The following is a 27,200-nucleotide window of genomic DNA, read 5'->3' on the forward strand; positions in this document are numbered from 1 at the left end:
TCTAGAAAGCAGTACAGATATAATGCATGATTCCAGCAACTAAATATTTGTAGGAAACAAAATATTCCAGAAGAAAGTATTTTGTTACACTTTAGCTAGAATTGCTGCCTTGTAGTTTAGTTCTCAGGTTTGTTGCCTTCTGTGTGAAGTTTGCATATCCTCCTTGTGTCTGCATGGGTTTTCATAGAGTGCTCCAGTTTCTTCCCATATCCCAAAGATATGTCTTAGGTAAACTATTATTCCTTAAAACTGCACACATGTGTGCATGTCAGTTGAAGGTGTATGTGCATGTTGTGATTTGTCTCGGTCTCCATTCAGGATCATCTTCTCTGTCTTGTTCCAACTAAGTATCAGATTAGCTTACAGCTCCCTTCTAACACCCCATTGGATTAATCAGGTTATCAATGAATGGATGATGGAAGAAAGGATTGAATGGATACTGTGTTATTAAGCTTTAGGATGCAGTTTAATTATAGAGAAATTAATGTTTTAAAAATGAGTATTGCCTATTTAAATCCATTTAAATGTGTGTATGCTTTATTTGAAATTATAACTTATCAACACGTTGAACAGACAATGCACGTTCAGTTTTACTATAGCTGTGATCTTTTCTATCTTTGACTCAGAGCTCGATATCTAAGTTTGCTTCCTTTAAAGTCAGGATCAGATCTTATTACTTACTAAACTACTGGAGCTAACAGAGTGGGCGTTATCTGACTAGAAAGATAGTGGCACTCTGGTGTACATATGGAAAATAAGTTTTGTCAGATAAAAGATGACACATCTGAATACAATAATAAGTAGTCTCTCTCTATTCTACACACTAATCAATGAGCAAGCCATGGTAGCAGTAAGACTTAGACTGTGTATCTAAGTCAAATATTATTAGTAAGGACTGCAGTGGAGAAATATGTGGCAGTGACTCAGCTCTAGTGCTAGGTAGTTATAAACAAAGCAAAACAGACAATCAATAAAGAGCATGTGTGATATGTTTTAAAGTAGGCGAGGAGAAATATTCATTAAGGGACTGACTTTTTATATCTGCTATATCATAAAGCAGGCAGATATTAAAGAAAATGTAAGTTGGGAAATCTTTAACCACTTTTGACAGTATTAATTTAAAAATCTTGAACACTTGAAAACATCTGCTGCAACGGTAGTCTTAAAAACTTGTTATACATTTCTTTCAGCTTTTTGTTCTTGCATGCAATGCCTGTATTACAAATAGAAATCAAATATATGAAATGATACAATTTAAAATATTTGATGATGAATGAAATAAAGCAAATGTCATTCATCACTTGATCTCAACCTTAGAGAGCTGAAACACAAATTCAATAGACGTGTGGTTAAAAAGATTTGTTTCAGTAGTACATTATTTTTTTATAAATGATTGTGAATTTTCAAATCCAAATAAAAAAAATAGAGTCCTAGACCTCTACGACTTAACCTATAAGCTGTAGTTTTTTATGTATTTGCAAAGCAGTAATTCAGGCTAGCCTACTTGGAATGTTAGAATGCATCAACGTGACATAGCATAGTCTTACCCTAATTTTCTGAGTAAGGATTAATGCAGCCATTTCCATGTTTCATGACACAGAATATAGTGCCCAGAAAATAATGCATTGTAAACTCTTTCTAATCTTCACTAATCTTTTCAAACACTTTAACGTGACCTTTCCAGTAAAAGTCCTTCCCAAATCAACATAATAGCCCTAGAGACAATCTGTCAAATAAGAAAGGTTTCGTGAGTGTTTTTTAATATCAAACCTTGTCACAGTTTTCTCACAGCTCTGCAGATGCTGACTGTTCACTCTGTTCTCCCCATGTTTTCACAGCTTGTGTTGTTTGAGGAAATCAGATTTCATTTTACACTTCAAGCATAGCACTTTGTTTTCTTGTGATCTCCTCAAATTAACCTTGGCAGAAATTTTGATAAGTTATTTAATGTAACAGGCATTTAACTAAATAGATGAAAACATTCTGCAATTTCAGGTGAGATATTTCACACAACAAAATTACATGTTTTACATATAGGAATATGTGTTATGATACAGAATATCGTACTTATATGTGTACTCACTGTAGGAATATGTGTTATGATACAGAATATCTTACTTATATGTGTACTCACTGTAGGAATATGTGTTATGATACAGAATATCGTACTTATATGTGTACTCACTGTAGGAATATGTGTTATGATACAGAATATCGTACTTATATGTGTACTCACTGTAGGAATATGTGTTATGATACAGAATATCGTACTTATATGTGTACTCACTGTAGGAATATGTGTTATGATACAGAATATTGTACTTATATGTGTACTCACTGTAGGAATATGTGTTATGATACAGAATATCGTACTTATATGTGTACTCACTGTAGGAATATGTGTTAAGATACAGAATATCGTACTTATATGTGTACTCACTGTAGGAATATGTGTTAAGATACAGAATATTGTACTTATAAGTGTACTCACTGTAGGAATATGTGTTATGATACAGAATATCGTACTTATATGTGTACTCACTGTAGGAATATGTGTTATGATACAGAATATCATACTTATATGTGTACTCACTGCAGTGAAGAAAATCACATACAGAGCACAGTCTCCACCTTTTATTAAAATAACCATGATTCATCAGCAAATTTCCTTACTTCAAAACACAGTACATTGAACCTACAGTATGGTCATCTGGAAAAGGTTTCATATACTGTAAACTGATTTGCTGACCTAATAAATGGATAATAATCCAAAGACCCCTGGGATAAAGAGGGGCAGCAAAATAGCAGTCTAACAGAACAACCAACAACATTAGGTATATATAATATCATCCTTTCTCTTATAATGCATGAACTGTTGATGTTATTAATCATGGTGCAGGTACTGATGATTTTTTCTTCTTTATAAGTTCTGTACTAATGTTATTAGTAAGTACAGTGCACCCCCCCAACACACATGGCATCAGATGGCTGTATTAACACCTGAATGCATGTGACTAGCAGGGGAGTAATGGACCATCCAGAGGTGTCATAAAGCCCAGCATCATATTTGACGGGTCTATAATTGTCCTGCAATGCCCACCATAAAAAATTGTGTTGCACTATGATAATAAAATCAGTTACACTTTAGTTGGTTGTAAAAACAGTTTTACTTTGCCGGAAAGCCATTTTATTATATTTTTATAGTTTTGGAGAAAAAAGTCTCTAATAAAGAAATATCCATTTAGAAAATGCAAATAATAAACATACATAGATCTACAATGTCTGTGATTAAGCATGCATTACTGCTTGCTTTTTACTGAATTTTGTAGAACAAATATAATACCAGCTACTCAAGAACAAGTTCATAGAAGGATATAGACATTTCTTATCTCTAACTGGCATGACTTGATGGTCAGTGTAATAGCAGAGAAATGACAAAAAATGTGAGATGCAAATATGACATCAATTTCAAGGCATGCAACACTGAGAAATGTGCTATAAATGGATAATTTAAAGCCAGTTAGCTGTCAGAATGTCAAAATTGTAATTTCAGAATATGTGTTTATATAGTTTGAGATACAGCTGTGCAGTCGTAGCTCCAAAAAGAAGTGTGACTATCACTCTCCTTGTATCTATACCTGTACCATATTACAGGTATAATGGCCTACCATCCCATCATTCCCAGGCCAAGCCAACAAGGAAAAGGCCAGTCCTAGGTAAAAATGCTTCTGAGTAAGACCCAGACCTGGAGGAAGGTGAAAGATAACAAGTAATGTTGACAAACAGACCGGGGTTAGCATACATTTAATACAGCAATCTAGGGAAGATTTTATTGGATGATTACATTAATTTATTTGAAAACAAAACAAAGCAAACAGTAAACATGCTTAAAACTGACATGCCCTTAATTGCAACATACCTGGCCACCAATTATGCATTTTTTTCTACATTTCTAATGTTCTGTGAATAGCACTGGTTTAAGATTATTGCTGTTGGGTGAAGTAGGCATTGTCTTCCACATGGAAATGAGGTAATGAAATCTTCATTTCTTCTTGCAGAAATACCTATGTGATTATGTGGATGTACAATTGTGTGTGTGTGTGTGTGTGCGTTTGTGTGTGTATGTGTTTGTTTGTATGCTTGAGGAGGAATAAGCTGGTCAAGTGTGTTTAAACCAAGGTTGTGACAATTGACACTACATTAGCTAATCTACATATATCTGCTGAAAACAAAGCAGAACTATGCAGATGCTGATAAAATATAACAAATAAAAGCCCGATTTAGAGATTATATAATGAGGAAAGATTGTGATGGTTTGCTTACCAAAATCATTTTGGTGATGTTGAAACTTTCCTCAGCATTTAAAACTTCTACCTGCAGTAGACTAGCTGAGGAGCAGATGAGCAGCTTCTTAATTGTTTGTTGATGTCCACTGCATGATCTGTTAAACCTGCAGTCGTGTTTAGCCACAGGGCAGTTGTGCCCATCTTTTTGTTGTAAGGTAGTAGGACCACAGGCTTATTATTTCCTGTTACTGATTCAGTGACATATATTTGAATTATAAACCACTTCTGAAAAGCAGAGAGGAGATGAAAGCACTTCAGGATTATTTACTTCTCATGTCACTTAAGTTAACATCTATGACTTAATCAAGATGTCTTCATGGAGTAACTGAGGGATCAGTAGAATTAAAATCCACAAGTTTTTCTTGCTTGGATCGGTTTTGGACACTGAGACTTTACTGCTTCTGATACTACATTTACTGTTATTGATTTTTGGTTTGGCAGTATCAGGCAGGCATAGCTGAAGATTTTCAGTTAGAGTTGGAGTATAGACCTGAAGCTTCTACAAACAGGTTACAAAGACTGATACAAGTGGGAGAGAATCCTTTATTTTCCTTGAACCTGGGTAAGAATGTTTACAAAGATGGGACTTCAGAATTAGATGATGCATATTTAGTACCAAGCTCAAAGAAATTGAGAATAAACTTTACAATCTTAAATGATGTCAATGGCAACATTTACATCTTGAAGCCTGCCTACATTTTAATGTAGTCCCTAGAGGGTTACGTGTCTTGAGGATACAGATCCATGGGGCACCCTTTCCTGAATTTGTACGTAAATGGCAGGAAATGAACCTTGAACTTAGTTTTAATTACATGTGTTTGTTGAATAACTTTTTTAAACCTAGGAAGATGAATTGCCTGTGATTACTGATAACCTCCTTAAAGAATTGAACAAGAGGGATATTCTTGACAGTTATAGACTTAGACTGGATGGAATTTTTAGCAGTGCTTCTGTATATGAAGGCAAACGTAAAGCCTTAAAAACTAAGAAATTGAATTGTGATTTCACTGATTATCAAGCTGGTAATATTTTTGTTTGGCCTCGCCATCAGAATGAAAGGGTTTCTGTTCAACAAAGGGCTGCACAAGCCACTATTTCGGGTTCTACTAGAGACACTATGAATATTCATGAAGGCACAGGAGCTGCTATCCATTCTGAACACACAGTTGCTTCAGTTCCTCCCCCCATGGTAGAAGCAAGTACGTCAGCTTTGATACTGGATGTGAGGGCGCCTAGTATTACCATGAAAGAGAATATGACATCTTGTAGTGATAATGAACATCTAAGAGCAAGACCTAAGGCTGCTACTATTTTAACTGGGTCTAGTGCTCATTTTCCCACACTTCCAGCTCCGATAAAGGATGACAATGCTTGGAGCGATCAGAAGAAGAGGAAATTATCTTTCAAGAGAGAAGGAGTGAACAATGCCATGTGGAAACAATAGAAAATACGTTAGTATTCAATCTCTCCAGTTTACAGCTAACTGATGAACAGGTTAGCCTATTAAATTGTGGTTTGTCATTCATACCTGCTACTAAAGTGAATATAACTGAGACTATTTTACAGCTTAGACTATTTGCAAGGAATGTCCTGCTTAGAACTATTTTTCCGGTTAATAACACTTCTGTTATGTGTTATAAAAAGTCTAGTGTCTTCTGTCCACTTACAACTGCGTCTGATGAGCTGTTTAATAATCAATGTGAAAAAGATCGACTGGGGCCAGAGATGACACAGAATAAAGGAACATTTGTTAATTTAACACGAGCAGAAGTCGAAACTTTGGCCTCATTAAAGGAAAATAATGACATTCAAATACGTCCTGCTGACAAGAGGGGTGGGATAGTGATTTTTGATAATGCTGTATATGAAACAAAAATGTATGAAATGTTGTCTGACTGCAGTGTGTATGTTGAGTTACATGCTGATTCTTCGACTAGGTTGGTACAACATGTACGAAATGAGCTTTATGATTTGATAATGAATCAACTAATTGACATTGAATTATATGAATATTTTTCTGTAGAATATCCTGTCAAACCTGTAATGAATGGACTGCCGAAGAATCATAAGTGTCTTTCAGACCCCCCCATAAGACCTATTGTATCTGGCACTAGTTGGCTTACTGAGCCTTTGTCTATTTTTGTAGAACATAAATTAAGGCAGGTTGTTAATAATGTTCACACTATTTTGAGAGATACTCGACATTTTTTAGATGAATTGTTTGAATTTAGTTCTACTCATGACACATCCAGTTTATCATTTGTTATACTTGATGTTAATACTTTGTTTACGGTGATACCCAATATGAAAGGGGTAGAAGCGGTTCGATGATTTTTACGCAAGTTTAGTGACTTTTCTAAAGACTTGAGCTTTGTGATTTGTACACTTTTAGATCTTATTTTAGAGAACAATGTTTTTATGTTTAAAGAACATATTTACTTGGAAAAGGTTGGCGTGGCTATGCTAATTGATTGCATTATATATATCTGGTATTTTTTTTGTATTTTGTCTGAAGAAGTACCTAGTATATGGGGATGAAAGCGCTAACCACATATTTTTTATTAAAAACTTGATTTTAAAGCTGTGTTTGCTCCAGTGTTGTTTATTTTTCTTGCTTGGGTCGATTTTGGACACTGGCACTTTACTGCTTCTACTACTACATTTAGTGTTATGGATCAGCAGAATTATGTTGGATCAATCTAGACCAGTTTAGCCCACTACAAACACCTTGGTTATTTGTTTGATGTCTGTCAAAACCCAATTATACACAGCCAACTACAGATAGCTAAGTGAAGTATTTAATATTGTTGTTTTATTTTCTTTTATTGTATTTTATTTATTTGCTTTCTTATTCTTCTGCCATACAGATGGCTATCATCTGGCTTGGACTACTTCATCTGACTGGTAACTTATAGAGAGAGAAGAAATCCATCATGCGTGAAAATTTTCTTTGAACTGCTTATGGCCTGTTTCTGTCCTAGGTTAAAGCAGATCATTTATTTTATATTCATATATTCACAAGCAGTTTGGTTTCTGTCAGATGTACAGTTTTACTGTGTATCTTAATTTGTAAATGATAGAGAACAGCCTAAACTATAATTGTAGGTGGTAGGCTGTTTTCTATCTGTGTAATAGACACAGACAGGCAAGGAAGATAAGGAATCGTACTTCATCTCTTAGTCACAATAGTGGTAACATGATTTTACCTTGGACTGCCAATGAACTAACACATAGTGCTAAGTAGTCCTATGGTTTGACTCATACAATGTGCAGAACATTTACCTTTATCTGTCTGCAATATCTGCATCTTAATTTAGTAAAACAAGACAAATTATCAGTTGTAGTTTTGCCTTGAAACTACATCTGTATACAAATGTAGTAGTTGAAGAGGTTTAATAATTTCAGAGAGCACCTATAACAAGCCACGGGAAACAGCAGACACTAGAGGCACTATCACAAATGAAAGGGTATTAACTTGCTTATGAAGTCAAAATCATTTTCTCTTTCCTCTTTGCAGAAGTGGGCTGGTATTTACAAAACAGCTCTACAGAACACAGCAGCAGGTTATATAAATAGTTCCACTCATAGGGTGCAAGTGATTTATTAACAGCTGTTGTTCAGCAATTCAGAGGCTTAAACTGTGTAGTAATCCCTGTATGCAAATAACTGGAGTGACATATGCAAATGAAGTTATAGATGCAGGCAAAGGGATAATGAGATGCAAAGGTAGGCAATCAAACCAATGTTGCAATTCATAGATGCATCAAAAAGATATGTATTTACCTTTATGATTCAATGAAAGGCCATTTTATACAGCAAGATATCTGCACTGCAATGTAAAAGAAAACTAAGAACAGCAGCAGTCCTCTCTCAGCTGCACTTTATTATACTAGCCAAAGCTGCCAATGACCAGGTTGCATAATGCCAACCTCCCCAGCAGAGACAATGGTTACATCTGACATACCATAACTTGACTAACCAGCAAATAAATGACACCACAAAAGGAGAAGGTGAAATATTAGGGCAACTCATAGATTTGTTGTCCACATGCTGTGTAGCAGAATGTTCAGTATTCATATCTCTCTGGTGACCAAGATTATGTGCAGAGCTCACAATCATAGGTACTGGAATCTTTAAATAAAACAATAGCCATCTGCCAATTGGACAAGCCCATTAGACAGATCGTCCCTTTTCAGGGTTATTGCAGGATCTCTAGTAAAGTGACTAGCTAAGAGTCAGGCAAATGGTAGCTGAGGGAAGGAAGCCCAGGACTGCTGCAGGATTTAGATCTAGCAGCCTTAAATCTATGAGGCAAATTTTCACAAAGAGCATGCACAACACACACAAAATTCCTGTTTCCAAACAGGGACGCATTAGATGTATTGCAGATGTCAGCCTCATGACTATTTAATATGTTTCTTGATTTTTTTTTAATTTCTCCAGTATTTTTAGGTTTCTGATACCATGACGGGAATGGACCCCATTCCTAATTCAAAGCATGATTAAAATTCATTAAATTAGTATTTTTTCAATCTTTGATGTTAGCCAAAAGTGCTCTTCATAGCATCTGCAATGTGGTCAGTAATGACTCCTGCAGTTCGTGCATAGTTACATGTATCAGTAACATATCAAAGTATGATTGTAAATTCTTTTTTATAAGACCCGTTGCTCCTACTACTACTGGAACTGTCTGGTTATTCTTCTTCCACATTAACCTCATTTCTGCCTGCAAATCCTTGTATTTTATGACTTTGTGTGTATGTATGTAAGACACTGTAGTCACTGGGTGTAGCAGTTTCTATGATCAATGCTACTGTTGTCTTCCTTCCATGGACTACTATATCTGTTTTTCTCGTATCTATTTTTTGAACTTTTGGTAATGGATGATCCCATGTTATATAAACTTCATTATTTTCTATGATGCTTTGTGGCTCATGTTTCAAGTGTTTTTCAGCTACTTCAGTATTATGTTTGCACAATCCTCAATGCAACAGCCTTGCTACATTATTATGCCTTTCAGTATACAGGCCTTCTGCTATTAGTATATCACAACCAGCGACAAGATGTGCGACTTGTTTCCAATTCTCTTTTACAATATCTACATTTGTCTGTTTCTCCCACATGCTCAATGGACTTTGCAAACCAATGTGTATGTAGCCCAATATCTTGGGTCTCCAATATTAACATTTCATCTTTTGGTTTAAAGTCACCTTTCCTTAACCATTCCTACATTCAGTCCTGATTAACATGAGGTTGTTCCAAGAGTTTTCTATGCTTACAACTATATTTATGCATTTTCCACATTTCTTGCTTAATCATCTCATCTTTCACTTAATATTCTTTCTTTTGTTTTTTGGAACATTTATTTGCTGCCTGATTTTTATCTACTTCTGGTTTGAATTCCATTCCCACTTGACGATGACATGCTTCTGCTAAAATAAGCAGGAAAGTCATCTTAGACTTATTCTCCTCATGTTTCAAAACTTTCACTACATTTGGATCTTGTGAGGTCAGCAGATATGTATACATTCCAATGACTTCAGATCTATGCATGTAATCAATTTCAAGGAAGCCCATATCTTCTTCAGAACAGGGAATATATAATATTGGTATGCACTGATTTTTATAAATCATTTGATGAGCATGGAGCATCCCTCTTGTTTTCCTGTCTAATCTATCCAGCACCATTTGGGGCCAGCTAATCACTCTAAAACTGTAAGTTAGGACAGAAGGAGCAAATTGGTTTATAGCTTGGACTTTGTTCCTAGGTGTCAATGCTGTTTTCAGTATTAATTTAAGTCTTCTAAAATATTCCTTACTAATTTTTATTCACATTTGTTAATGTTTTATTGTTGATCCTTCATCAATTACCAAATATTTATACACTCCTTCTTGCTCAAGTTCTTTTATATCCCATTCATGCCCCTAACTGATATTTTGCTGCAGCTTTCCTGATTTAAAGGTTGCTTTTGCACATTTATCAAGACCAAATGACATTCTTATATCATCTGAAAAAAGTTTTGAGCACTTGCATTTGTGCATTCAGTTCCTCATCTGATAAACTCTACAGTTTTAAATCATCTACAAAAAAAATTTGAGAAATCTCTACACTTTGTTGTTTTCTGGGAGCCAAATTGTAACCATGACCTAACCTGTTAAGTCGACTACTTAATGGGTTCAGGGAAAGACAAAAGAGCAGAAGTGACAGAGAGTCACCTGGAATACCCCCCTTTGAATTTTTATCCCTGGAATAAAAATTTGTCTTTTATCATGACTTAACTGCAAAGTGGTTTGGCACTGTTTCATGGTCACTGTAATGTAGTCAATAAGTATAGGGTGTATTTTATACATTTTTAAGCACTCTTTTATCCATGAATGTGGGATACTATCAAATGCTTTTTTATAGTCTATCCATGCCATACTAAGATTCTTCCCCCTTTTTACAGTTCTCCATTATGACTTTATTTAACAGCAAATGATCCTTTGTTCCATATGACTTTCTTTTCTTAGCATTATGATTTTGCATATGGAAGAGCACACCTAATTCTCAGACTTCCTGCAGACAATAAAAGGTTCCATTCCCTGAATTGCCAGATAGCCTGTGATGCAGATGGTAGCATCACAAATGACTGTGTGACAGCATGACAGTATCCATGACACCCTTACAACTCTCCAGTATCATTGCTTCCAGCGTGGTAACTTTCCCTGGGGCCATCTGACTGGCACATACACGCTCATTGTGTGAAATGAAAACTTACTTATGCAGAAACTATGCACGTAGCTACTAAAAACCCAAAATAAATATGTCTTGTTTTGTCTCTGATGCTAGGTATATGGTAAAGCCCTGTGTAATGATTTTTGTCGTCCATCATGAACCATTGATGGAAATGACATTTAGTACTACTCTTGTTGACACATTGAATCATTGAATGCCATAGGACATGCAATGGTGTTCACAAAGTCCACTTTACTGCTTTGGCACATCTTTTGTGCTAATATAGTACTCTAAAGACACTCCATAATAAAATGTTGCCATTTGTAATACTGAGTACTGACACACTGAAAAAGAAAAGACATAATATACAGGAGAAGAGTGAATATCAAACATCGCTGTTCTCTTTTAAACCTGCTCTTTGTTGTAGGGCAAGTCTCACTGTATTCTCTGATGTGGGAAGAAAGCCCCCTGCCAAATGTACACACACACACACACACACACACCCATACCTACACACATATCAACTCTGAGGTCCCCATACATAATAGAAAAGGGAATATTCTGAGAAATGGCCATTTTGGCTTGATATATGCAAGTCCAAGTTTTTGCCTGTTCAGCGTCTGTATTTTGAGACTCTTAAATGCAGGTCACAGCATTTCAAATGCTTACCCTCCAAAGAGATCAGGAAGCCAGTTGTAATTTTGGCATGATGGAAAACATGACACATTACAAACAGTCAGTTCAGCATTATGGCATGCTTGTCTCGATTATAAGGATGCACAGCATCATCAACAGCAGGAGAAGATGGTGAGGTGGAGCATGGCAGTGCACATGCAGGAAGTGTCCCTCCCATGCAGTGTCAGTTGCAGTACATGGGGACACTAGTGAAATAGCAATGTCTGGTTGATAGCTATAGGCCTTGACAAGTGTAAAGTGACAGTCATAATTTTTGCAGTTGTATATATCTGTCATAGGCATGAGTCAGTCTATGTTGTTCAGCACAAGGTCTGTTCACATTGTGCATAAGACATCACAACCATTACTGACTGCATAAGTTACAGGAGATGCACTACCACAACACTAGATGGAACAGAAGTCACTCACTTCAAGATGGAAAAAAACATTACGGGAGAAAGTACCGTGAGATGAGTGACCCATGTGTACTGATAACTTCTACTAACAGGGATAGGGGTGGTGCCTAGTGACCTGTATCAATGGCGGCTGGTGTCTTCAAATCAAAGTGGGGCTGCAGGAGACAGTTGAATGGGTGGGGCCAATTGGAAGGGGTGTAGTCAACTAGAAAGGGGTGGATCTATGCTTAAAACCACAACAACTGGAACTTTAATTAAACACGCTGCCCTAATGCCAAACCATCATTACAAGAGTCCAATCAAGACAAAATGAAGTGTAGAAAAAATATATTTCATTGCATTGGCAACATGACAGCTTATTTAATACCTAGATGGAAACAAAAAGGTTGTGAGGCATGAAAAAAATTACTTTTTAAATACATTACTGGAATGCCAGTCAAAATCAAGTATAAAAAACAAGCAGCACTCAACTCAAACTACTTCTCCTTGCACTGCAGTTTTAATTATAATTTATATTCAGCTTTATAAAAGTACCAAGTAACATGCTGAAAGTAGCAATCTCTGTGATACCCCCACTTGTAAAAATGTTTCTTATCCAAAAAAGACCTGTTGCCTGACAACAACTATCTACTTGTTTCATGGGGAAGACATGATCAAAGTAAAAAATGAACAGCAAACAAGAAACAAGCTCAAGATAAATTGCTTAAAGGATTACTGCACAGATTAAGGACCACACATGATAGATTGACATTCTGTTTAGTTTATGGGTAAAGCCTGCAAAGATGACTGCAAGTCTCTACCAAATGTAATAAGCTTCTGAAAATACTGTAATCCTGTCCTTTATTACAAATACTGTCATATATGCATTTCAATACCTAAGGCTTGTACATTATTTAGTTATGTAAATATTCTCTGCATGGCAACAACAAAAAGGTTTTCAATGTTGGTAATTTTTTAACAGTATGCTTATTAAAGCTTACTTGCATCTTACAATCTCTGACAAGCTTACCTGATGGTCATTAAAGCATTACTACTTAAACACAGAGCAACAGGGCACTGCGACAGCATGCATTTTCTGAATAATAAGAAGCATAAATCAAGAGTTTAAAAATATGACAGAAAACCAGAACATTCTGCAACATCAAGGACGGATGAAAAGCCACTGTCGTACTTGTGTCTACCTTGGATGGGGGAATACTTTGCACACTTACACTGCATAACTGCTTCTTGCCTTTCTTGTACACATCCAGAGTTACTACATGGGGGAGTGGGGTGCAACAAGTATGTCACAATTTGAAATGTCTCTGGCTGACAGTGATGGCTCTGACACTTATACCTCTCAACCTCAGAGCAAGAATCTGGACAAAGCCATACATAGAAGTGGGACAAAGACCCCAAAATAAGGACTATTTTTAAATATTGCTTTTATAAACTTAGAAAGATAATGGAATAGTAGGTCTTGCATTAGTATAAATTTTATGAATGGTATGAAATCTGAGACGCAAATGTCTGCCATTATTTTCTAACTTCAATCTTTAATGATTTGCCACTAATTTGCCAGAAAATGACAATTTTATGAAAAATGGACCGAAAATGTGATGCAAAAATATAAAATTGCCTCACAATACAGCTGGGAACCTGTCAAAGAAGGGACACCTTTTTAATATTCATACTGTTAACTTAAGCAGCTGACAAAATAAGAAAATCTACATCCATTTCTGAAATAAAAGTAATCTATAACTCTAATCATTACAGTTATAATTGTAAACCCTCCATGTTTTCTTCCAAAATTGCCATTTTGCAGAGGGATTATTAGGGGGAGAGCAACATTTTGAGCCAAAATTGGGCACAGTTGAGAGTTTTGGATATGCCTAATTTTATAAAGCAATTTATTTGAACATACCTCTCAACCTCTTAATGCAGGAAATCTGGACAAGGCCAAATATATTGAGGGAACATACAAGCAGTACTAAAAATTGCTCTTGTATAAACTTAGTTGATAGAATAACAGGTCTTGCTTTAGCATGCATTTTTCTGAAGGTTATGACATCTGAAACTCAATGTCTGTCATTATTTAGTGATTTAATTCCTAAATGATTTGTCAGAAAACCACACATTTTATGAGGATCAAACCAAAAAATAAGAAGCAAAAATCTAGTAATTCTGCAAAAATCTGGACATTTGAGAGGTATAGTTCAGCTGGGGCTGTCTTTGAGTTTGCTGCCCTTCCCCCCTCACAAAATTATGGTCAAATGGAGCCTCCCCCCTGCAGCCATTCCAATGTCCCATTTACCATAACACTGTAATGTGCATATTGCTTTACTTCTGCAATGATTTAGATTTCATTTGAAAGTTTTATTTTGCATTTTACAGCACAAACACTAATAGATATCTGCTAAACAAAGCAATGCAGTATCACAATGAAAATAGACTTAGCATTAAAACGTCTCTGCCCTTGAAGCTCACATTCATTGAAACAGCATTGAAACCCACATTCAAAGAAAATACATTTTTCCAGTGGCAGATAAAGATTAACTTTGGGCTTTTTTCAAATCATAGGCCCCTTGCACATGAAACATTCATGTGCTCTTTGATACACCTTCCAGATTGTATTAAATGATATTCCTTGTACAATATAGTACAATTGTTAGATGACATTTTAAATTTATTGTTTTGAACATTTTTCCAGTAAACAATGAAACAAATTGCATGCACCAATAATGACAAAACTGCCAAATTCAGAACATTTCCATCATAAAAGTCTACTCAAACTTCTACAATCCAACAGTATCAGTAAATATGCACAATCTCTGAAAGCTTAATAATTCCATATTAAAGAGATCTGTAACTAATGAAGAGGTTGCTGCTAGCAAACAACTTTATATTTCATTGTTTCATCTACAAATAAAGTGTCTGCTGCCCTAGAGGAATAAATTGCCTATGCTACATTAAACATGATAAGCTAGTAATATTGTAATAGGGAATGGATAGCAAACTGATAACAGGTTCATAGTACTAGGTATCTTCACCAAAAGAGGCTGCAGCATCCTCCCCCTTTACAACACAGTACAGTATAAGCAATGCATCTACATACTGTGGGATTAGAACCCACAGCCTTCTGCATCAAAAGCAAGTATACTACCTGTTGTGCTATTAACAATGAAAGCAGACTCAGCATAAGCAGCACTAAACGTCTCTTCCCCTGCAGCTCTCAGATCCTTATAAAATGTACTCAACACTCAGCTGTATATCTGGACATTGCAGCACAAGACATCTGGAAAAAGCCAAAATGTATTTGGGGGGGGGGCAAAAGCCCCAAAACCAGGGACACATTTTAAACATTGCTTGTATAATCTTGGAAAGTTGCTAAAATAAAATAATGTGTTGCCACCATACATTTCACTTGCAAGTCTTGAACCCAGGACCCTGTGCAAAACAGTCAGAACAACATACTACTATGCCAAATCAGCTGTTTTGTGAAGGAGAGGAAGACTGAAACTTAAATGGCTACCATTTAGTGAATTCAGTTCTCACCATAGCTGTCAACCTCTTAGCACAAAATGCCTGTACAAAGCCAGTAATGGGGGAATATAGCCCCCAAACATATTCAGTGAATTCAGTTCTTACCATAGCTCTCAACCTTAGTGCAAAAAATCTGAATGAAGCCAATAATGGGGGAATACAGTCCCAGAAATAGGGACAAATTTCAAATATCCATCTTATAAACTTAGAAAATTGCTAGAATAAAAGGTTTTGTGTTACCATGTACTTTCTTAAGAATATGACATCTGAAATTCAAATGGTTGTCATTTTTATTTATTTCACATTTGTTAACCAGGAAAGTCTGACTTGGAACAAAAGCCAATTTTCAGTAGAGGCCCAGGGAGAAACACTCCCTTATGTCACCCAGTGGATAGTGAACTGGTTCACAGACAGGACACAGGAAGTTTGAATTGGGGAGTCCACCTCTACAAAGAGGCCAGTAACAAGTGGATCCCCTCAGGGATAGGTTCTTGGGCTGCTGCTTTTTGGCATTTACTTCTCAAAGTCAAGGCCAATGTCAGTACTCTCTGGTGGACTAAATGTGCAGATGATTGCAAATTAGGAGTGTCATTGAATCCCACACCAAAACAAATGTTCTCTAGGAAGGACTGACACAGAAAAACACCTAGTGCCAGAGCCATGGTCTAAAATTAACTGGCAAAAAATGCATAATAGTATCCTTCGGGAAGTCATCCACCCCTGGTACCTGTCATACTGACAACACCCCCCTTAAAGTTGACCCAGATGTCAAGGACTGAGGGGCACACATAGACTGTAATTTAACATTTAACCATCACTTGTCTATAGTAGTGAGGAAATCATTCTATATTGCTGAACATATCAGCAAAGATATGGCATGTAGGTCCAAGGAAGTCATTGTTCCACTGTATTCAGCATTCATTAGCCCTATCATTGAGTAGAATACCCCCTCTGGTGTGTACCTAACCAGACATATTCAGCAGCTAGAATGTGCACAAAGATTCCTCACTAAAAGAACACAGGGCATAACTATAAATAACAAATAATAACCTCACCTGACCTAAATTTATTCATATTCTCACAACTATTAAACAATACTACCAGGACCCACAAAACAAATAGCAAAGAAACAACACTAGATTGGATTCTTTCAAATAAGCTCCACATTGTCAATCACCCAGAACCTAACCAGACATTATTAATGATCATCTATCCATCTATGGTATCAAACAGATGCTAAACTTTCAGAAGCAAGAAAATACAAACAAGTATGCAATCTGCAGACTTTCAACCCTGAAGGTTATATAACAACTATAAAGCAGTATAACTGGAACTGTCTAAAAACATTACTACTAGATGAAGCAGTTACTCATTTTAACCATATCTTCCTAAATATCCTAAATAAGCAGGCCCCATTCAGATGCTCAGAAACAAAAGAATCAAATTGATTCCAGCAGCTTGGCTAACAAAGACTATTAAGCATCTACTACTAAATAAAGACTAGGCCAGGAAAACATATAGAAAAAAATACAACTCATTTAGCACTACAGGATTATATATATCTCAGCAATCACACAAAAACAAATACTTAAAGACAAGAAATAATATTTTCCAGACCTACAAAATACCCAACAGAATATCCCCAAACTGTTCTGGCAGTCCTTAATGTCACTGCTAAACCCCAGCCAACTCTCTAACCCCTAATCCACCACAATCTCTAAATACTTAGATAATACAACAACACATTTCAACATCCACTTTGTAAATTCTGTCTTATCACTAACCAAACAAAACTCCACCTCAGCCCTCACTATTCCACATCCAACATCCAAAAACAAAGTACTCTTTAAACTTGATAGCGTACCCACCTCAAAAGTAAAGAAAACTACTAAAACTGAAACCAACCATCTTGGCAGCTGACAAATTACCAGAAGAGTACCTCAAAATATCAGCGAAAGCAATAGCATTCTCATTCCCCATACTTATCAATAGATCCATACAAGAAAACCAAATCCACAACATCTGGAAAATATCATATATCAATACATAAGTTCATAGAAGGATACTAGGCTATTAGCCCTAGGGCCTTTATAAGCCTAGCCATGTTATACCCTTGTTCCCTTATTGAGAAAGTTGTATGGTCTATATTTGCAGCGCAAGTCTATGATCGGCACTGACTGCCCTTATCCAAGAGGGGCAGAAGTGACACCCCAGAGTAAATTTACAGTCTCCATCCAGTTGTCTAATTTATTCTTAAATAGTATCATTGAGGAGCTCTGTTTTATGTGAACTGGGAGTTTCTTCCAGAGGAGTGGCAATCTCTGGGAGACATATCTGTCTGGCAGCATGTTCTGTTAATGTCGTAGGCTAGATTAAGATCCCTAGAGTAAGTGAATCTTGTCCCATTTGACTTGTGGATGTACAGCATTTCCATTAGGGCAGGGTCCAAGACTTCTCTGTAGGCCAGGCACAGGTAGCTTCTCAGCAGCCTATAAGATACAGTGTACAGTGACAGGACCTTCAGTCTGTCCATGTAGGTCATGTGTTGATGGCCCTGAATTTTCTTGGTGAGAAACCTCTGAGGTCTCTCCAGCTGTGGCAGGTGTTTGGTGAGGTACATATAGAAGGGAGTGTTGTACTCTGTTAGTGGTCTGATGAGGGATGAGTACAGGGGAGTTATAACATTCTTAGCTCTGAATGCGAAGCCTTTATCTATGAGATGTGTAACATAGAAGACCTTTCTTACCACTGTGGACACACAGTGATTGAAGTTAAGGTTGCTATCAACTGTGCTCCCAAATCTCGCACCATGGGGTTTAAGCTAAGGGGTGTACTGTTAATATTATAATTTGCAGGGACTTCCCATTTGCCAAAAGGGATGACAATGCAGTTTTTTGTATTTAGTTTAAGTCTGTGGCTTTGACACCAATCATTTGTCTGTGTAAACCGTTTTGTACTATGTCAGCATTGTTGGGGGACTCAGTGATTGCACTCAGTTTGCAACCATCAGTGAAAGTGGTAAGCCACAGGCCATACACCACTGGTAACTGGTCTTCTGGTAGAGGCAGAATCCCCAACTCTGACTGCATGTATTCTGTCGGTGAGCCAGTTGGCTACCCATCTGGTAACATATGGGTTAATTCCAAGCTGGCTGAGTTTCTCAATACACTTACATAAAGGCAGAAATTCTACCATCCTAACCAACTGCTGTCCAACTGCCATCCTCGCAGCCCTATCCAACATAGAAAAATGTATCCCCATGCAGTTACTCAAATACTTCACTAACCATAACCTACTTTCCTTGATAGAAATTGGCTTTTGACCTTATCATAGCACCATTACTGTCCTTTTAAACTTGGCAAGCACAGTTAATAAACTCCAAAATAATGGTAACCTTGTCTTAACAACTTTCCTAGACCTGTCTAAAGTGTTTGATAGTCTTTTACATCAGAAGCTCCTTAAGGAACTAACCTCTCTAGGCCTCAATACCCCATCACTATCCTGGTTTCCCAACTACTTATCCAATAGGAAACAGACTATGAAATGGTGACAAGACTGTTCTAATTTCCTCTCAGCCACTGTCAGTGTCCCTTAGGGCTCAATTCTAGGACCATTACTTTCCAGTAGTTTTATCAATAATCTGCACTCAGCCATTAAACAAGCTACCCTGGTACAATATGCAGATGATGATGCCTCTCTCATCTGCTCAGCTCAAATACAAGCCTCCATAAAAGAAAACACCTCAAATACTTTTCTAGCCATAGAATCTTGCCTAAATAGCTTATACTTGCTCTTAAATGCAGAAATGCAAAGGAAAAAAAATACAACTGATGCTTTTCATCCCTAAAACTACTCAAACCAAAACCTATCCTTTTACATCCTATCAGCAAACAAAAATACAATATATCACACAGGCAAAACTCCTTGGAATAATGCTTGATGATAATCTCAGATATGACCAACACCTAGTCCTAGCCATCAAAAAATAAAATGAAAACTAGGATCCCTCTACAGGGCTAGGAAATTTCTCACTGATAACAAAAAAAAAAAAAAAACATAAAACATACTTGCTTCCATCCCTACTATATGCCTCACCCATCTTTACAAATCTTAACCATCAAAAATAAACCAGAATCAGCCTATGCCAAAAGTGCAAAATTTGCTACAAATAATCCTCAAAAACTCACCATTGCATAGCATTAAATAGCCTTAATTGGCTAGAACTTAAAAAGACACATCAACTACCATTAAATTATTATAAACCATGAACTAATAAACTCCCCAGAAAAATGCCCATCTGTAAAAAGAATACTACAACCTTATACCACTCATCAAGCCCTACAACCCAACAAATGAGGTTTTCTATCCATCAGAAAATCAAACAGCAGCTCAGGAGACTAACTGTACCCTAAACAGGTAGCAAAAATCTGGAACCAAATCCCACTGAAGTAAGACAAGTAGACACACTGCATGTCTTCACAACATCACTAAAGAAACTCCTGCTAAATAACTGGTTGTGATTATGCCCAATGTAGGTAACTTTATTTTTCAGCCACTAAGAAATCTCACTGTATATTCCCCCACAACTGCCACTTACACTGTTCTTTTACAGACTGCCACTCCACCCTTTACCTGCTTTTTCTCCTACAAAATTTCCATTTCCCAGGTAGCTACAACTATCTCCCTTTTCTTTAATACAGGACTATACAAGCTGTCTGCCTTACTGTACCTAATGTTTCATGTAGCTCCATCTCCCCTTAAGTTCGACCTCCTGCTAAATCCTCTGCTACCTTTGCTACCCTTCTCTGTACTCCAAACTGATAATAAGCACATTACATAATACATCCACTGTCTGTGTAATTTTTCTGTAACCAACTATCTCATGAAAAAAAGTATTTCCTTAAATTCATAGGCTACTCTATGTTATATAAGGTGTTCTAGATGAATTCATATAAACATGTAAACTCAATGTATTTCCTGTTGTTAACCAGGCTGGTGTCTGTTTGGAATGCACATTTTAATAGTTCTTACTCAGGACTAAATCTACATGTAAAATGTTATTACTTTTAGCAAGAAGTTAGGTACTCCATCTGTTAGAAAAATATATAATAGTAATATGCATGCTTAGTGCATTTGAGGTTTAAAAGGGTTAATACATTTATTCTGTTCACACTGCATGAATCTGCACAGCTATTAGAAAGTTAACAAGAGACATTTCATTTCTGCTAATGTCAGGAAACTTAACAAAGAGATATTTCATTTCTGCTTATACCATGAGAAAATATGCAGCTGCTAGAAGCTTTGATAAAGAAAACAATAGATGCTTGAAAGTATAAACCATAGTCAGCATTACTTGTACTAAAGCTAGAAATGTACCTTGAATCTAGACAAAATGTAACACATGTATTAGAACTGTACAACTGAAGAATTGAAAAGTTAAGGTGGGCTAAAATAAGCCCAAGGTCAAGTTGTTTTTCTCAAAATGTTTTTGCAAGACAGCAAATAATTCAACCATGTCAGGAATAAGTCTGGTAACAATCTCTGTGAAAAATACAGAAAGCTGTGTTCAACTACGTCAGCAATAGAATAGTAACATTTTCTGTGTGACATGAAGAGAACTGTATAAGAATAACATACTGATCATCGAAGAGCCAGACAAATCTTGTACCTACATGCTTTGTCTCCTTGCTGCAAGTAATAAAGGGTGCCTTGCTTGAACCTAACGTGCATTGGTCTTTGAAGTTTTTTCCTTTTACGCCATCTGTGTCCGGGGTTGTCCAGTTAGGAGCTTTTCTTAATTTTGTTTCAGTTTCTCTAGCTGTTACTTCAACCTATTTCATATATTATACAGTTGAACATTTTGCTAATTATTTTAGTTCTTCTGTCCATTCAACATGTTTGTTATATTTCTCAGGGTCTTCATAAATATGTCTCCAAAATGTGTCTATATCTTCTTTTTTTGGTTGTGTTTCCATTCCTTTTGCTTCGTTTCCCAATTCTGTATTAAAATTCTCTTCCTTTCTCTTATTACTCTGTATTGATTTAGTAAGACTTTGTCTTATTACTTTGTATTGTTTTCGTAAGACTTTGTCTGATATTAATTTAGCTGCACTGTAATAGATCCTATTTGCCTCTATTATATCACATGATTTTCTGTTAGTAGTCTTAATTACTGTGTTCATTTCCTTTATCAGACTTCAAAACATTTTGGGTCTTATTGAATTTTTGTAATCTGTTTCTGTCATAGATCTTAATATGTCTATTCATCTCTATTAAATCAAGCAACTCTTCACCTATATAGTTTTTTTTCTAAATTGAGGGTACATTCTTTGCTTTGTGTATCCTGTGGGCATTTTACAGAAAGTTCTAGAATATCTTCCCGTGACATAGTCTCTTCAACTGCATTCTGCGTCATCTATTACTCTTTGATACTGGAACTGATTGGCCTATCACTCTACAACTTTGACTGAGTCAGAGATGTCACTGATTCCTGTTCAACTCAAAACTGAACTTTTGTACTTGTTTCCTATTGATGTTCCAGACCATCTATATATGGCAAGTGATCAGATGCTTCCTGTTTCACATGTTTCTCCTTAACTTGAGGACTCATTGTTCCATCATGCTGTGACATTACATGAGATGGATTTTCTTCACTAAATCCTTCATTTCACAGGTAATTCATTACATCATTTTTTATTGCTTTAACTTTTCCATTACTAATTCCCTTTTCTGTTTTTTATTTATTTATTTTTTGTATTTTGAAATTTTCCATAACTGGATGCCTTTGCCTATATTTATTTTCAAATATCTTTTGTGCTTTTTTTATATTAATTAGTTTTGCTTTCTCCTTTGCATAAATATTGCTCCGGATTAAATGTCTTTTTCTTTCCCATGTCCATATTTCTTCTTCAGATGTCTCCCACTCCATCTGTTTCTCCTTAATCTGGGGCTCATTGTTCTATCATGCTGTTACATAACCAGTGTTAGACTTTCTACAGTAAGTAATTCACTTCACTTCACAGGTATTCCATAACTTCAGCATCTATTTGTTTAATTTCTTCCTTATTAATCTTCTAAGTTCCCCCTTTGTGATCTTTTTTTTCATATTGTAAAATGTCCATGTCTGGGTACCTATGCCTGTATTTCTCTTCCAAATATCTTTGGAGGTGATTGCTTTGTAATGATAAATCTGGCTTTCTCATTTGCATAAATATTGTATCATATCATATTTATTTTTCTTTCTCATGTCCATGTTTTATTTTTATACCTTTCAAAAATCGCTAGGCTGTGTTCTTTATATTTTTCCCACTTCCTCTTAAACTGCTTTCCCAAGTGGCCTAAAGTTTCTTTGTCTATATAATGTTTTCATGGACCTGTTGTATTAATGAACAAATATTTCCATTTGAAGCTTTTAACAGTTTTTCTTCTGCAAATATTTTTCTTTCATCTAATGTCTCTCTTAATATTTTTGAATATTGGATATTCTGGACTTTTTCCATGATAGTAACGATACATAAGTTCTTCCTTATCCTCAATAGTCCACTCTATCATCTTTATGGTTCTTTTTTGGCCTGCCAGTTTTTGTGTTTTTTGTGGACTACTACCTTCAACAATTTGGGTGCCATCCTCCCCTGAGCATGGCATAACCCCATTGTAGGAATGTTTCCTTGTCTTGAGGATTCTACACTATCATTTTTTCAAGCCTGGCACCAGTGTGCATAGCACAATTAGCCACTTTTTTAACTTGTGTACACAGCTGTCTTTATTTTTAACCTACATCTCTCAAAGATATATGCTACATAAAATACAATTTATATATCAATGTCATCTTGGTGAGATTGTGATTGTGAAGGTACTCACCAAGCCTTGACGATGAACTCATTTCCAGCTCTCCACGTCTTTTAGGTTTCTAATACTATAGTGGGAATGGAATACATTTCTAAGTCAAAGTATGATTAAATTTCATGAAATTAGTTTTGTTTCAATCTTTCTTGTTAGCCAAAAGTGGTCTTTGAAGCACCTGCAATGTATGCAGAACTGACTCCTTCTGCACGTCATATGGAATTACATGCATTGGTACCATATCTAAATATGACTGTAAATTCTTTTTTTATGAGATGCATTGCTCTTTCTACTATTGGAACTATTTGGGTATCCTTCTTCCACATTGCCCTCATTTCTGCCTGTAAATCCTAATATTTTATGACTTTGTATATAAGACACTGTAATAACAGGGTGCAGCAATTTCAATGATCAATGTTACTTTTGTCTTCTTTTCATGAACTACTATATTGGGTTTCCTCACATTTATTTTTTGAACTGTTGGTAATAGGTGATCCCATGTTATATAAACTTCATCATTTTCTATAATGCCTTGTCGTTCATGCTTGCAGTACTTCTCAGTTATGTCAGTATTGTAATGTTTGCACAATCCCAGTGCAAGAGTCTTGCCACATTATTATGCCTTTCAGTATACAGGTCCTCTGTCATTAGTGTATCATACCCAACAACAAGATGTTTGACTATTTACAGTTCTCTTTTACAGAACCTGCATTTGTCTGTTTCTCCCACATGTTCAATGGACTTTGTAAACCAACGTGTATGTACTCCAATATCCTGAGCCACCAATATTAACCTTTCATCTTTTGGTTTAAACTCACCTCTCCTTAATCATTTCTGTGTCATATCCTGATTGACATGAGGTTGTTCCAGGAGTTTTCTGTACTTGCAAATATATTTATGCCTTTTTCACATTTCTTGCTTTCTCATCTGAACCTTCTCCTTTTATACTTTCTTTTGTTTTTTGGCACATTCAGTTACTACCTGATTTTTGTCTATTTCTGGTTTGATTTCCATTCCTGCCTGACACTGATAAGCTTCTGATAAATTAAGAACCAAATGTGGAAACGGTTGCTATAAAGGCTGTCTTCCAAAATCACAACACCTCCAATAACTCCACCAAAGTCTGCAGGATTCTTAAAACGATAATTCCACCAATGGTAATAAAATATTAACTTTTATTTGACACAGACAGATATACGCCAAAAAGATATATATAACTGGGTAATGAATAAAATACAATAAAGTCAATAATGGGATTTAGCGCTTTCGTCTCCCACTGGAGACCTCTTCAGAATCAGGATGCCAAACAGTAGGCTTCCCAGGATAGATCACTGGGGAACACCACTAGTGGAGGTACTCATTTTGTCCTTGTGGATCCTATTGGTGAGCCAACTGGCCACCCATTTAATGAGCTAAGGATTTATGCCAAGTTGAGTTGGCTTTTTGATGATGCCTGAGTGGGAGATTATGTCAATGGCCTTAACCAAGTCAAGGTAAGCAGTATGTACTGACTTTCCCTCATCCAGGGCCTTGGTGACAGTCTCAAAGAAGTCAACCAGGTTCAACAGGCAAGATCTGCCCGTGACAAATCTGAAATGGATGCAGTCAAGTGCTTTGAGATTGACTATGTCCTTGTTTATGAGATCCATAATAATACACTCCATGGCTTTACAGATCAGACTTGTCAAGCTAGTGGGATGATAGTTTCTAGGGTCAGTAGTGGCACCATCTTTGTGCAAGGGGATGACAATGGCAGTTCTCCACTCTGCTTGAATGACGTCTGTACTTAGGTGCTGGTTGAATAGGGTGCTCAACGGTGCTCATGGCGAAGCTATTTCTTGCAGGACATGGTGCAGAATACAGCCTGGGATACTATCATGTCCCATGGAAGCTGTGTTCTTTGCCTTGGATAGGGCCTTTAACACTTGATCTATGGAGACATGAGGTGAGGTACTAGTATCAGTAATGTTGAATGGGCTTTTGGAGGGGATAGTAGGGTAAAGTTTATGCTGAACCTATATGCTAGCACATTGGCTAAGTCAACAGGATCAGTGTAAGTAGTACCGTTAAAAAGTAATTTGGAACAAACCTTGGCTTTGCCATGGAGGTTGCTGACATAACTGAAGAAGGCTTTGTGGTTTCCCTTTGTTTTGGAGGCTAGTTTCAATTCATAATTGGCTTTGAAGGTTTTCAGAAGTGAACTAATTTGCTTGTAGAGGCTGAGGACAGAGTTTTTCTAATTTGGAATTTGTTGCTTTTAACCCTTGGACAACAGTTTCTTCCTTTTGTTGTAATGCCTGTTGATAGAGGATGTCCACCAGACAGGTTTTGGTTTCTTTGAGGAGCAAGTTTTAATTATGTTGGGTGTCCCGAGTCCATACAGATTTACAGATACTTATATACAGCATTGGTGTATTGTTCAGCATAGTTGTCTGTATCCTCTGAGTGGACAGTGGTGTGAAGCTACTGATACCCTCCCTTAGGAGGTTTTAGTCAGCTTTTGAAAAGCTTTTTAGCCTGGTTACAACTTGGGGGGGGGGGGTGTTGGGTGGAATAGAAACTCACCAGGGACGAACATACTATGGGAGTGGTGCAGCGGTTGCCTATGTTGGTGAGAACCAAGTCCAGAATGTTATCTCCCCTTGTAGGGATGAGACAATCTTGTCTAGTGTGTTAGAAATGATGAAGTCAAGGAATTGTTGGGTGAGTGCATTAGTATATGAATAGCTCACCCATTCTATGGTGGGGCTGTTGAAGTCACCAAGGATCAGGGTGTTAGGGGGTACATTGATGGAGTCAAGTAGGTCCAGATAGGAAGAGTGGGTGTCCTGAGTCATGGAAGGGGATGTATGGCTGGCTATAATTTGGATGGGTGTCTTGCCAACTGTCAGTTGCTCCTGGAGTAATTCCAATTCATCATGTTGGCAAACCAGTCTGGAGATGTGCCTGTCCATGCTGAAAGTGGAAACTCCACCACCCTTAGTCTTCCTGACCTCATTTTAGGGTCAGAATGTGTGGAATGAGGTAAGGCAAGGGTGCTCTCTGCAGTCCTGAACCAATTTTCCATAACCATACAGACAAAGGGCATCTTCCAGTGCAAGGAGAGCCTCCAGTGAATGCATTTTCAGGTTAAGGCTGTTAACATTAAGCAGAATAACCTTCAACTTGCTTTTTGACAAAACTTTTATGTTGGAACATTTGTCTTTGGGACATAGCCTAAGAAAGGCAAAATGGGGGAGGCAAAAGCCTTGGCCAAGATCCAGAATCTCAGGGGTGACAATTGAAGGCCATCTCTGACAAAGCATCGAGGTCTGTCAATCATGTCATCCCAGGCAGACAGATACTGGATCCGCTTGGAAAGATATCAGAATGTAAGCCAATTGTTGAAGTCAATTATTTTTTGTTGGTATTGTTGTATCATTCTTGGACCATTGAGGATAAGGAAGACATTAAGTATTATTACTGTTCTGCAAGAAGCCCAGAATATTCATACAGAAGATATTCAAAAATATTATGAGAGATATTACATGGAAGAAAAATACTCGCATAAGAAAAAAACGTCAAAAGCTTCATACCTAATGTTGTGTTCATTACTCCAGAACATCTTCCTGTGATATAGTCTCTTCACCCACATCCTGCATTATCCATTGTTATTTCATATGGGAACTCACTGGCCTCTCACTC

This window comes from Protopterus annectens, chromosome 15.part0, assembly GCF_019279795.1.
Source record: "Protopterus annectens isolate FY-2018-M chromosome 15.part0, PAN1.0, whole genome shotgun sequence".
Taxonomy (NCBI): Eukaryota; Metazoa; Chordata; order Ceratodontiformes; family Protopteridae; genus Protopterus; species Protopterus annectens.